Genomic DNA, 13,308 nt, shown 5'->3' on the forward strand with positions numbered 1-13,308 from the left:
CGCATAACATGTTGTCTAATAAACCTATGGGTCCAGGATCGGCTATTCTTTGCATCACCCATATCAACCATTGCATGCCATATATAGCATGCTCTGATAACATTCCCCACAAGCGACCGGGTCCTGCCTCATTATTGATAACAATATCCAAGCTAGGACCATAGTTGAAGAAAAGGTCTTCTTCATAAGCAAGATTTGCCAGTGAATCCGCAAACTGATTCCAATAACGTGGAATCAGCTGAAAAGACACTCTCTCAAACTCCTCAAGTAGGGTTATCGCAGTCCAATGATACATACAAAGGATGGGATTCTGCACTGTGTATGTCCCATTTAGCTGATTCAAGATCAACTGGGAATCCCCTTTTACTAACAACCGTCGAATACCACCTTGCTTGGCAATATGCAGTCCCATAATCACGGCTTTATACTCCGCCATATTGTTAGTGAATCCTACCCCGAGATAAGCAGCTAACTTCATTGTAACTCTACATTGGGGATCTTGGATTACTACTCCAACACTCCCTTTTGTATTAGGGCCCCTAGACGCTCCGTCAAAATATAATGTGTACGTCCACAATGGGTTTACACAGCCTGCCATTACGAACTCCTCTATTCGTAATTATGAGTCAAAATTTAACATGTTTAGAGGATGAACTGATGGCTCCATCCCACCTTCTTCATTAAACTCAACATGGATACTTGTCAACATTCGTAAGTAGTGATGGCAGAAGACTTTGATCTCCCACACAAAGGTTCCATCTTCTTGCTCAATCACTTTGTATCCTTTGCTCCACCAGATGAGTTTCCCCTGATGATATCTCTGCTCCAGATATGGGTGCTCCAAATAAAGAATTAACCACCCCATCAACCAGCTTTAAGCTCTTTTGCAGGTCTCAAATCAGCCCAAGCATGGACTTACAATGCATTTCCCCATATTAGCATACTTAGAAATAATAAGGTTTAATCTTATTAAGATTAACCTTATTTTTAAATTCTACTCCCTGTAGATCAACTAGTAGAGCTGTAGACCTATTTTTCCCTATCCTAACAATCTTGTAGGGGCCATCCCATCCAGGTTCAAGCTTCCTTGGAAATAACTCCCTACGTGCATCGTAATACATAACTAATTGCCCTTTTTCAAAGGTATAATTCTTTGCTTTAAGGTCGTGCAACTGCTTCATCCGACGTTTAGCTACCTCCTGGTGTAATAAGCTCTGCAATTTCAATTCATCCAGGTGGACTATGGTCGTGAAAGGTTCAAAGAGTGAATCCTCATCTCCCAAAGAGTGATTAATTGCAAACTATATGGTTGGCAACTCGATTTCAAGGGGTAACACACACTCTTCCCCATAAACTAATTTAAATGGAGTATGGCCGGTAGCTCGCTTGAACATTGTGTTGTACGCCCATACTGCCACATACAACTTCCTATCCTAGTCTCGTTTCTTTTTCGATACTATTTTAGACAAGATACCCACAAGCTGCTTATTAGTACTTTCGACTTGTCTATTTTCTTGCGGATTATAGGGGGTTGTTTTATTATGCTTGATTTGCCAAGCTTCAGTCAGGCTTTTGATCACTAGTTCCTTCGGTGGACCGAAACGCTAGTTCCTTCAGTGGACCGAAACGGCAGATAATTTACTTTAAAAGGAAACTTGCAGTCTCTTTTGCATTGTCCTGCCTCGTCGCCCGTGCTTCTAACCATTTTGTAAAATAATCAGTTGCTACTATAATGTACCTCTTCTGGGTAGTAGACGATGGGGTGATAAGACCCACAAAGTCAATGCCCCACTTCTCAAATGGAAGGATAGCCATGATAGGCATAAGTGGACGTTTCCTATTCTCTCTGCTGTCATGTCTTTGAAAAGCATCACATCTCTTAACATACTCAAAGGAATCTTGGAAGATGGACGGCCACCAATATCCAGCTCTTAAAGCTTTCTGTGCCATCAACCGTCCCGTGAAATGACCTCCACATGCAGAGTCATGGCACTCCTCCAAGATGAAAGGAACCTCGTCAGGCATCACACATCGGCGATAGATATCCTCAAAACTCTGTCGATATAGTGTTCGTGCGATCAAGGAAAACTTCAAAGCCTATTGTCTGATTTTCCTCTTTTTTGATTTTGATAAACCAGCTCCTGTCTCTCCCGTTGATAGATAATGCGTGATAGCAGCATAGCAAGATGGAATAAAAGCTGTGTCAATTTTAAACATCTCTTCAATATCGCTTCCTTCAGCTAAAGTCTCTTTCGGCTTCCTGAAATCCACAAGGCATTCCACAATACCCTGCAACCTCGATGGCTTACTCTTAATCTCATAATCGAACTCCTGCAAAGTAATTAACCACTTTGCCAGACGATCAAGTGATTCTAGCTTGTTCATAAGCAATCTAAGCCCTTCCGCCTTCGTATAGAAAACTACCTTCTCATAGAGGATGTAGTGCCTAAATTTTTTAGTCCCAAAGACCATCGCAAGGCACAACTTCTCCATGTAGATGTAGTTAATTTCTGATATGCCCAATTTCCGACTAGCAAAAGCTATCATATGATACCACTTTTCCTCCTAGATTTGGGCTAAACAGCAGCTGATACTATGCATGGTGGCTGCTGAAAATATATAAAATACCTCACCTCTTTTAGGTGCTTTTAAAACTGGTGCTTTTACTAGCTCCTGTTTCATATCCTCGAAAGCTACCTTACAAGGGTTGCTCCATACAAATAGACAACTAAAGGATAATAAGTTTGTTAGTGGCAATGTCCTTTCTACCAAGGCATTTATAAACCTCCGATAGTTTCCTATTGATGACAGAAAGCTATGTACCTCTTTCGAAGTGCATGGTGGACTCATAGCGTCTATAACCTTGATCTTTTTAGGTTCAGTTGCTATTCCTACTAAACTGACCACATGGCCTAGCAATAGCCCATAAGGCACTCCAAAGACACACTTCCGTGGGTTAAGAGCGATATAAAATTGTCTGCAGCGCTCAAAGCACTTCCTTAGAATAATCAACATCATTTCCCTCACAGTGGCTGCCCCCAGGTCATTGATAAATACTTTCAACTCATCTGGGGAGATGTCACCAAAGGTCTTGTCTGCTGTTCGTTGCCATGATCCAGGTGCATTGCACAAACCAAAGCCCATCACATGGTACGCAAAAGTACCAAAGACAGTAATGAAAGTTGTTTTCAACTTGTCCTCTTCTGCAATTGCCATCTGATTGTATCCTGCAAAGCAATCCATAAACAAATATATTTCCCTACCCGCTAATTGATCCAAAATTTGGTCAATAAATGGCAATGAGTAGTAATCCTTAACCGTTTGCTTATTCAGCTCTCTAAAATCTACACATAGTCAGATCTGGTTATTTTTCTTCTTCTTGATGACAACTGGTGAACACCATTCTGTGTGTTGTACAGGGAAGATTAAACTAGTTTTTCTTAACTTTTGTAACTCCTCAAATAGCCCATCCCTCAATTCAAAAGGCATCCGCCGTAATTTCTAACGCACAGGACGACTGCCTTCTTTTACAGAAATAGTATGAACAGCCAGGTTGGGAGGAATGCCTCTCAACTCGTCATAACTCCAAGCAAAGATGTCGGGGAATTCCTGAATCAAGGATACATAGTCCTCCCTTTCTTCTAAACTGATCATGGAATCTAATTTAATTAACCGTGAATCATTCGGCGTACCAAGGTCCAACTCAATCACATCTGCGTCTCTTATCCTATCTTGCGACTCTATCGGCTCATTTAGAGTTATCTGATAAATATCCTCTGTAGTGGACCCCTCTCTAAATTCATCGCTGGATGATGTCTCACTACCAGATGGATCGTCTATTGTTTCTAATTCAGTAGAGGATAAAGGAGCTCTCTCACTTTGAGGAGACTCAGGGTAATCATCGACTATTACTCGATTAGCACCTCCACCTAGAACCACTCGATCGGTGGGTATATCGACTTGATAGTCTATTCGTAAGATCCAAGGCGTGCCTAGCAAGACTCGATAGCTAGGACGTCTTGCAAATCTTATCACCCTAAAGTCCAAGAAGCATTCTACACTTGCAACTGTAACATGGACTTTAGTAATGCAACCTTCTGGTTGCCTTAGACTATCATCAGCCATTCTAAGAAGGGTAGAGCTATCTTTTCGGATGCCTAGACCCAACCTCTCCATCAACTCTAAACTCATGATATTGACGGAGGACCCAATGTCTACGATAGCATGCTCCATTAATATTCCATCCACATATGATGGAACCCTAGGGCAATTCTTTTCAGCATGATCAAATCAATCTTCCCCTACTCGTGCTATGCCCAAAGGTTCTACAATATACCCAATACACAGGATCTTCTTGAATTCCTTGCGTACTCCTGGGGATAATTTAATCAACTATAAGAGGTTTACATCTGGTTTAACTTCACAAAGAGAACTTGCTAAATCAAAATCATGATAGGTAGCCAAAGCTCTCTTTTCTTGCCACACCATCCTTTCTTTTGGTCTCGGGACCGGCTTCGGTATTTCTTTTTTAGCTATTGCCTTCTTTCTTGGCAGTACCTCATCCTTCTTAGGATCAACTTTCTTGTTAACAGGCCTTGGTCCCCCTTCCATGCCAGGATTCAGGACTTGCATCCCCTTATCCCCTTGCTTAGGGTTTCCCTCGACCGGTTTTGCATTATCTTTATCAACCTCTTTAGCCTTTTGGCCTCTTGTCACGGCTCGTAGGTTAGAGGTTTCAGCGCCATTGATGCGTGCATCCTTGATAAGGCTAACTCCATTGCCTTGTGGCAACTCTTCTATAGTGGTCTTTCCCCTTTGCAGTATTTGTCTTGGTCCATCATTTTGCTGCAGGTTATTACCTTGCACTCTATGATTAACTGGACCTGCCTGTTTACTCCCTTGTTGAAGAGAACTGATCTTACTCCAATAGGTAGCGGCTAAGTGGCCCGACTTCCCACAAATATCACATTTAACATTTGGACAATTTCTAGGGAAATGTTGTCCCCCACACCACTTACAGTTGAATCTTGAGGGACCACCCTCTTCAGGGCATCGACTCCCTATCAGGTTCTGCTGCTTCTTTAAGAAGTTGATGTCAACAGCTATTTGCCGATATTGTTCAGAAATCATGTCGGTATAGTGCTTCATCATATCCTTAACTTTGCCAAGGATATTAGAGGCACTCGACTCATAGCCTTGATCGTCTATCTGTCGTTCCATTGGCCTAACAATCTGATTGGGCATTGGTTGTTGATTCACAGGAACAACATTAAGGTTCGAAACTTGGCCTCCAATATTTGTTGGAGTCAACTGACTAGCCATAGGCATAGTCACACTGGGAGGAGCTACAGCAAAGGTACATTTTGAACCATGCTTCCTCTCCCTTTAGGGTTATTCATAGGCATCCCTTGACTTCCATTTATCAATGGTAAATTTCCTCCAGGTACTAAACCCACATTAAGATTTATTCGAGAGGAGTAGGCTGTTTATAATCGTGACTTTACTCCTTCTGCCTACGCAATGGCAGTGTCTATATCATCCAAAGCCACACTACTCAATTGCACCTGAATATTGAAATCCAATCCATGCAAGAAGTATTGCAATTGGGCAGCCGACAAAATAGGAATGTAAGTTTATAACTTATGAAACACTTCCTTAAGCTTCTTGTCATAGGTTTTCACATTCTCATGGGGGTCTTGGTGTGTTACATTTAACACATGCAACTAGTATTAGCCACCTCTTTTAGGGACATATTCTCCTCGGAAAGCTGCATAAAATTGGTCGATTGTGGTTATGGTTCCAGTCTCTATGCTATGATACCATACAGCAGCCCTTCCTTTTAATGTCATGTTAAAGAACATCATAAGATGTTGCTCATCTTGGATGTGATAATTAAACATTAGTCTTTGGAACTCACAAATGTGAAACTTCGCATCTTCTTCGGCTAACCCATTAAAAATGGGCAAAGGAACTCCTAAAGCTGGCAAATCCGGCGTCCCTACAGGAATTGCAATGGGTTATGCCATAACGACAATCGAATTAACAATAGGAGTTTGAACTGATGGAATCACGCCCCCACTTGAAGTGGCTTGACTTGGTAGAAGAGAGGAAGAACTTACGCTTCCTCTTGCACCTAAAGGACTATGTGCAGCAGTTGGGTTACTAAAACCACTGCCTCTTATGCATATTGGGCTACTCCTTTGAGGAGAATATCAACTTACAATCTCCAACTGCCGTCTAGCCCTCTCAGCACGTTCTGCTTTTTGTATTTCGGCTTGACGGTCCTTCTCATAGGACATGAAGCAACTTTTGGGTCCCTAAAAACCCCTAGATTCGAGAACCACCACTTGTTGGTAGCTCCCAAAAAACACACCACTGATGGGACTTGAAATGGGTCGGCACTAGCTATGGCACTAGCTGGACCTTCTGCTCATAACAGACAAACACACCCTCACGGCCTCGTGGACCAGAAGCGTCTATCTACTGCTAAAGGACAAACTGCCCTAAAGCCTAATCTATGCGTTTATAGTTTCATAGTTTTGTAGTCAAATGTTTCCCTTTCTATAATCTCCACAGAGGGAGAACCCATACATATTGGCCATGAATACCACGATAATCACATACATGGAAGCAACCTCTCGGTAGAAACACAGCGGCCCCATTGCAACTCTCCTACATCGTAGGGATTAGCCCCTTGATGCATTGCTCAACATATAAAACAAACGAACAAACTCCACTCTTTCCTTTCGAATCCAGGAGATATACCATGTTTCCTCACCAAATAATCCCACAAGAAACGAACGTCTATCCTACGGCTTAGGATGCCTTTCCACCTCAGCGTGGGTCATTGTCATTGAAAACAGGTGCTATACATCCAAGGTTTTTATTCCGATACCATGATCGTCATGCACATGCAAAGTGAATGATTCTAAAGTGCTCAAACATCATTTTGAAATCAGCAATGTGCTTGTGCACAATCAGGCTTTTCATTCATTTACTAACCCGTTGCAGCGATGAAAGGATAGCACCGAGATATTGTTAGCTGTAGTTCAAGCCTTACATCAACGAAAACACTATATGATGGGATCCAAATTTATGATTAAAACTGACCAGTAAAGTATCAAACATCTCCTTAGTCAGCCACAAATTTTTGACCACCATATTAAATGGATTTCTTTCATTCAAAGTTTTCATCCACTTATCCAATATCATCCAAGAAGAGAAAATGTTGTTGCCAATGCATTGAGAAGAAGACCAAGTATCCATAGTATTTCAGTTCTATCCTTTCCTTACTCCTATGAAGGTTACTTATGACCATGATCCCAGTTTTCAAGCTAATTGAAACAAATTAGTTGCTAATAATTGGATTTCAATTGATTCTTTCTCTTTAATGGATTTATGTTTTATGAGAAAAGATTGTATGTCATTATTCAATTTAGATCATTTGTGTTGCATGAAATTTATTGTCCTCCATATCAAGGTCATAGAGATATTATTTTCACTTTAAGAACATTGATTGAAGATTTTTACTGGCCGCAAATGGAATTTGATGTCTCTAACTTTGTTTATGAGTGTTTAATTTTCCAAAAAGTCAAGCGACACCATGGTAAGCAATATGGTTTGTTACTGCCTTTATCAACTCCTGACCGTCCATGGGAACATATTTCAATGGATTTTATAACTCGTTTGCCTAATAAAGAAGCTAATCATGATATGATTTGGATTATAGTAGATTGATTTAGTAAACAAGTATATTTTCTACCATGCAAGACAGCATTAACTGCATCTCAAGCTGCACAATTATTTTTGAAGACTGTTTTCACTAACCATGGTTTGCTAAAAGTTATTATTTATGATCGTGATTTTAGATTTTGTAATAATTTTTGGACTACTTTGTTTGCTAATTTAGATACTAAGATTTATTTCTCATCTGTATTCCATCCCGAAATCAATGGGCAAATAGAAGCTACTAATAGTACAATTCTGGATCTTTTGCGTGTATGCACAATTTCAAAACCACAAACATGGGACACACATTTACATCTACTTCAATTTGCATACAATAATACACCACACACAACTACTCATAAATCACATTTTGAAATCATTTATGGACATAGATTGCCTACACTTGTTACATCATTATTGAATAAAGTTAAAGTTGTTGGTGATATTGCCAATACACATGCTACTATTTTTGCTCAATTTAAAGATATGATTGTGACAGCCCATCAATCATACACTAAACAAGCTAATAACAAAAGACAAGCCATGAGTTTCAATGTTGGTGATTACGTTTGGTTACGCATTGAAAAGAGAAGATTGAAAAGTGTTGAGAAATAGCTTGTTGTTAAATTAGCACCTAGGTCTTATGGACCTTTCAAAATAATTCACAGGATCAATGATAATGCATTTAAATTAGAACTACCCAAACATTGAAAGATCCACAATACTTTTCATATCAGTTTGTTATGACCTTTTAGAGGCCAATTACCTGTCCACCCTCTCTATGAAAACCCTCCTTTTGTTAGAAGAAGAAACTGAAATCCTTGAACCTGAAACTATAGACACTGACTTTAAGACCACTAGATTTGGCTATAGATATTCTAGATATTTGGTTAAGTTTAAAAATCATCCTGTTGAAGAGGCCCAATGGATGCACACTCGTGACCTAAGTCCTTACCCCTCACCGCTGACTCCACATTGAGCTAATAGCAATTGAGGACAATTGCTATCCCACCTTGGGTAATGATGCTAGGAGGCATATTTCACGATGAATTTCGTAAAACTATTTATTTGTCGAGGCTCGTACACAAGGTGGATTCCTTGTGCGAGAAGTTGATGGAGACGCCTATCCTTTTTGAGTATCGAATTAATTTAATCTGCATGTGGGTGATTCCATAGTGATGAGTGATTCATAAAATACATATTAAATTAATGGACGTTTATGAGTTTAGAGTGTGCATTTGAATTAAATTAAGGTCAGGACAAAGTTCCAACCTATTTAATTATTTTGTAGCTGAAGACTGCTAGGTATTCACTTTTTTTGGGTTTTATTTAATTATTTTTTAACAATTGTGAATGCTTCAATTGATGTGTGTAGAGGAAGCGGCGGTAACGTTGGGTAGCACCCCGTGATGGCGTGAATCCAAACGCCTAGAGAATTACTATTTTTTATGGGTGTGCATCTTATCACTAAAGACGTGGTACCAATATTTATTTAAGCACTTGACAAATTTATATTATATGTGCATAGGCATTCGGTTAAATATTTCATTATTTGATATCTGTATTTGGACACAGCTCAACTTTTGGACGCCCAAACACCTTACTTTATATTTGGGCAAACGCAAAGGAAAAAGCAAAATTGTGATATTTGTAAAGTGGGCTATTTTTGGGCTTGAAGATAAATAAATCTATAAATACATGCCTTGTGAAGTGCTCACACAAGGCATGGGGGGAGATTGCACCCAATTTGTCTTTTTCGTCTCATGTCCTGTAACTTTGCTTTTTCTTGGTACTTGAAATTATGAAGGTTTGTAGAGTTCTTTGTTCTTAGGGACCTTCCAGCATTCACTACGCAATGCTCATTTTTGTCTTTATTCTATTGTGAAGACGATGCATAATTTCCTTGCTACAATTTATCATTGCAGATATCATCCTTCTTAGCATAAAATGGACTGCAATATAATCTGTTTTGCCATAATAATGGCAAATAATAGTAGAATTTCGAGAACCTCTGTGTTCTGCCATCCACCTCTTCCTCTAGAGCTCCCCTTGCATCTAAAGTTTCCATGGCCTCTTGAAATCTGTGTTTCACCAAATTGCTTATTTAACCTATTTTACTTGTTATCACCTGCACGTCCCATACCATGGCCTCTTGAAGAGGATGTACCACATCCCCTTCCTGAACTTGAGTAAAATTCTTGGACATGTTCATCATTTCTTTTAGATAAGTCACCTTGCATATTAATCTCTTCAATAATCATGAGAGAGATGAGCTCGTTAATATCTGGAAATGGCTTCCATACATATACAGAAGTGACAAATGATTTCCAAGTCTTCTCATTATTAAGATCACCCAAAGTAGATGAAACTGAATCATCATCATCAAGTATTGCATCAATCACTACTAAAGCACCTGCAATGCTTCTAACCTTCAAAACATACTCATTGACAGACATTTTCCATTTCTTTAAGGTATTCAACTCTTTCTTGAGTTGAATCTTTCGTGCCCTTGTATTTACCAAAAACATGTTCTCAAAAATTAACCAAGCTTCATGTGAAGTTTTTGCATTCGTGATATGTCCCAGCATAGTATTATCAATTACTGCAGCTAGCCAATACATTACCTTTTTGTCTTTTGCGTTTCATTCTTTCCATGCCTTTAATTCATCTATAGTCAAAGGGATACTCAAAAATAAACTCATAAAGGCCCCTTCTAATGAGGAAGTTCGTCTCATGAAACTTTCATGAAGGGTAGTTGTTCTTGTCAAGCTTCTCAATTATGGAATTTTCACTGTTATCTGTCATTATCACGAAAATGATATAAAACAGCAAGCAAGTCTTCTACAACCTTTCACAATAAGTGCAAATCAATACAAAATCAACCTTTTTCACTGATCGCTCAACAATACATGTAATCTGCAACCTGTTTATAGATAAGAATTATGTTTTCTTTCTGGCAAACACCTCAAAAATTATAGATTCAAAATCTACAACTTGTGTACCCACTTTTAATCGATATAGTCGAAAAATCACAGTATATCTTAAAGTTGTTCAGCAACTTTGTGTCTCTAAAACGGGGCCCAAAATGGCCTCATATGCCCAAAAAAATAGTGCTCTGCTTGCACACTAATTCTCACAGCAATTTGAGATTTTCACTATGTCCTAATTTCGATGCCTCCACATACACTATCCAAGAGAAAGAGTGAAAGAATGGGAGAGCTTCTTACTAGTTGCTTGCTTGTTTAAACCTTACTTCTTCTCCTTCACTTCAGTCTAAAACTAGGCTCTCTTAGTGGTGCCACTCTGATAACATGTCAAGAATCGCTAGTGGGGAGACCTCCTTGAGTTGCAACACTAAACACACATTGTGCATACAAGAGGAAGCTCACTCAAGAACATAAGAAGAGAGATGGAGGCCAAAATATTTTCTTGCTACTTTTTTTCTTCTTCTTCCACATGTTATACAATAATGCACACAAAGTATGGATAAGATACAACATAAAGAAAAGTGGTCTATTAAGTCAAACAGTGCATAACTAGCTATACCAATTGATTGGCATTATATCTATGCTAGTTATAGGTAGATATAACAAACTAAATATAATAAGTGATAAGTCATTGGCCATGTGAGGATCATAATTATCATTGGCGTGCTAAGTGTAGATGTGCACATCCATCTAGCCACGTGGTCCATCATCAATGTCCGCATATGTTGAGCTTGCCATCTCAACAGGCGAAGAGAGAGAGAGAGAGAGAGAGAGAGAGAGAGAATTGTAGAGAGAGAAAAGATAAAATTTAAAAGAGAAAGAACAAAATAAAAAAAGAAAAAAAGTGAGGAAAGAGGGAGAGAGAGAGAGAGAAGAAGAAGAAGAAAAAAAAGAAGAAAAGAGAGAATGCGAACACAAAGAGAGAGAATTATAGAGAGAAAAGATAAAATTTGAGAGAGAGAGAGAGAGAGAGAGAGAAGAAGAACAAGAAGAAGAAAAAAAAAGGAAAAAAAGAGAAGAGAAAAAGAGAGGAGAGAGGAAAAGAGAGAGAGAGAAAAAAGAAGAAGAAGAAAGAGAAAAAGAGAGAGAGAGGGAAAAAAGAGGAAAGAGAATTATTTTTAAATTAAATATTTTTGACATAGTTTTTGAATTGAGAGAGAGAGGGAGTATATAATTTGAGAGAGAGGAAATAGGGATATAATTTGAAAGATATAATTACCCTCACTTTTTAAATATCTTTGTTGTATCATTGAAGTCTATATAAGGCTTAGTTTGAGTACTTACCTTAGCAAGATCTTTCTAAGGCGTACATTAATAGATTTCACTGAAAATTGATGGAATTTGTCAAATCCTCATCTACACTCTATCACCGTGTGTAAGTACACATGTACTTATATGAGAGCCATTTGACCTCAATTCTTGGTATGTTGTCCTGGATATATAGACATTGAGGTTTTCTTATACCTAGAAGCTTAGCATTTGGTGACAGCCAAGAGAGAAATCCAATCATAAATAGTGTATTAACCTAGATTTGTGACTAAGTTGGTTTGACTGGTTTTGTAGCTAGTAAGTGTCCACTCAAGCACATATTTTCTCTATTTCTAACCAAATTAGTACTAATGATACATTTTAGGCCTTTAAACTAAGCAACTTGCCCAATGGACAACTGATGGTGACACTCCCAAAACAAAACTACCACAAATCTATAAAGTGATGAATAAACATTTCATGTTCACAACTATGTGTGCAAGGCTAATAGTTGTAGTGCAGATTTGTGCCCTTGAAGACATAAGATCATACACCACACAAGGCAGAGATCTTCTCCTTTAATCAAATGCATTGAAAAAAAAAAACCATTGCCAGATTGTATAGAGCTCTCTGCCAGCACGTTGCTACCTGCCATCTCACCTCCTCTCATCCCCTCCTGTCAGGCCATCGAGTCCCCCCCCCCCACAAGGGCCTACCATCACGACCCCTCCCCTAGCGCTTCTACATGTCATTTGCGCCCCCTCCCCCAATGCTCCTGCCAGCCATTCACGCCTATCCTCCCCCCGCCCGACACGCCATCATGCCTCCCCTCCTAGCTGCCATAATGTCTTCCCCTCGCCTGCTTGCCTTCGCGCCCCCCTCCTCCAGCCTCTATCTAACATCGCACCCTCCTCTAGCTTTTGGCTTCCATCCCGCTGCACTCCAACCTCTCTAGAAGCATTGTTCCACCCCTCCCTACTCCCCTCCATGCTATCCTAGCCTCCCTCGCCTAGCAGCCCCGCCCGGTAGGCCATCTATGTGTTCCTGTAGGGAGCTAGCCATACAAGGAGTCTAACACCCCTCCATTGTGTGGAAAACAACACCCCCCCTATTGCTCCCTCCATCTACAACAGCAATCCCTAGTGTTTGGTAGGTTCTCAGTAGGGACGTGCAATGGAAACCTGTGGTCAGATACTGGTGCATTCTACAAGAGCCCCCTAGTCAAACACCTTGTGCATCATCCTCTCTAAGGAACATCTCTTATCTATTCGTGCCACAGAGCTAGAGATAAAAGAAATAGGACATTTCCCATTTAGGGCCTAGCTTCAGGAGTGGCTTCATTCCA

Source organism: Lygodium microphyllum, chromosome 27 (assembly GCF_053477565.2).
Source record: "Lygodium microphyllum isolate KBCC chromosome 27, Lygodium_microphyllum_v1.1.10, whole genome shotgun sequence".
NCBI classification, from domain to species: domain Eukaryota; kingdom Viridiplantae; phylum Streptophyta; class Polypodiopsida; order Schizaeales; family Lygodiaceae; genus Lygodium; species Lygodium microphyllum.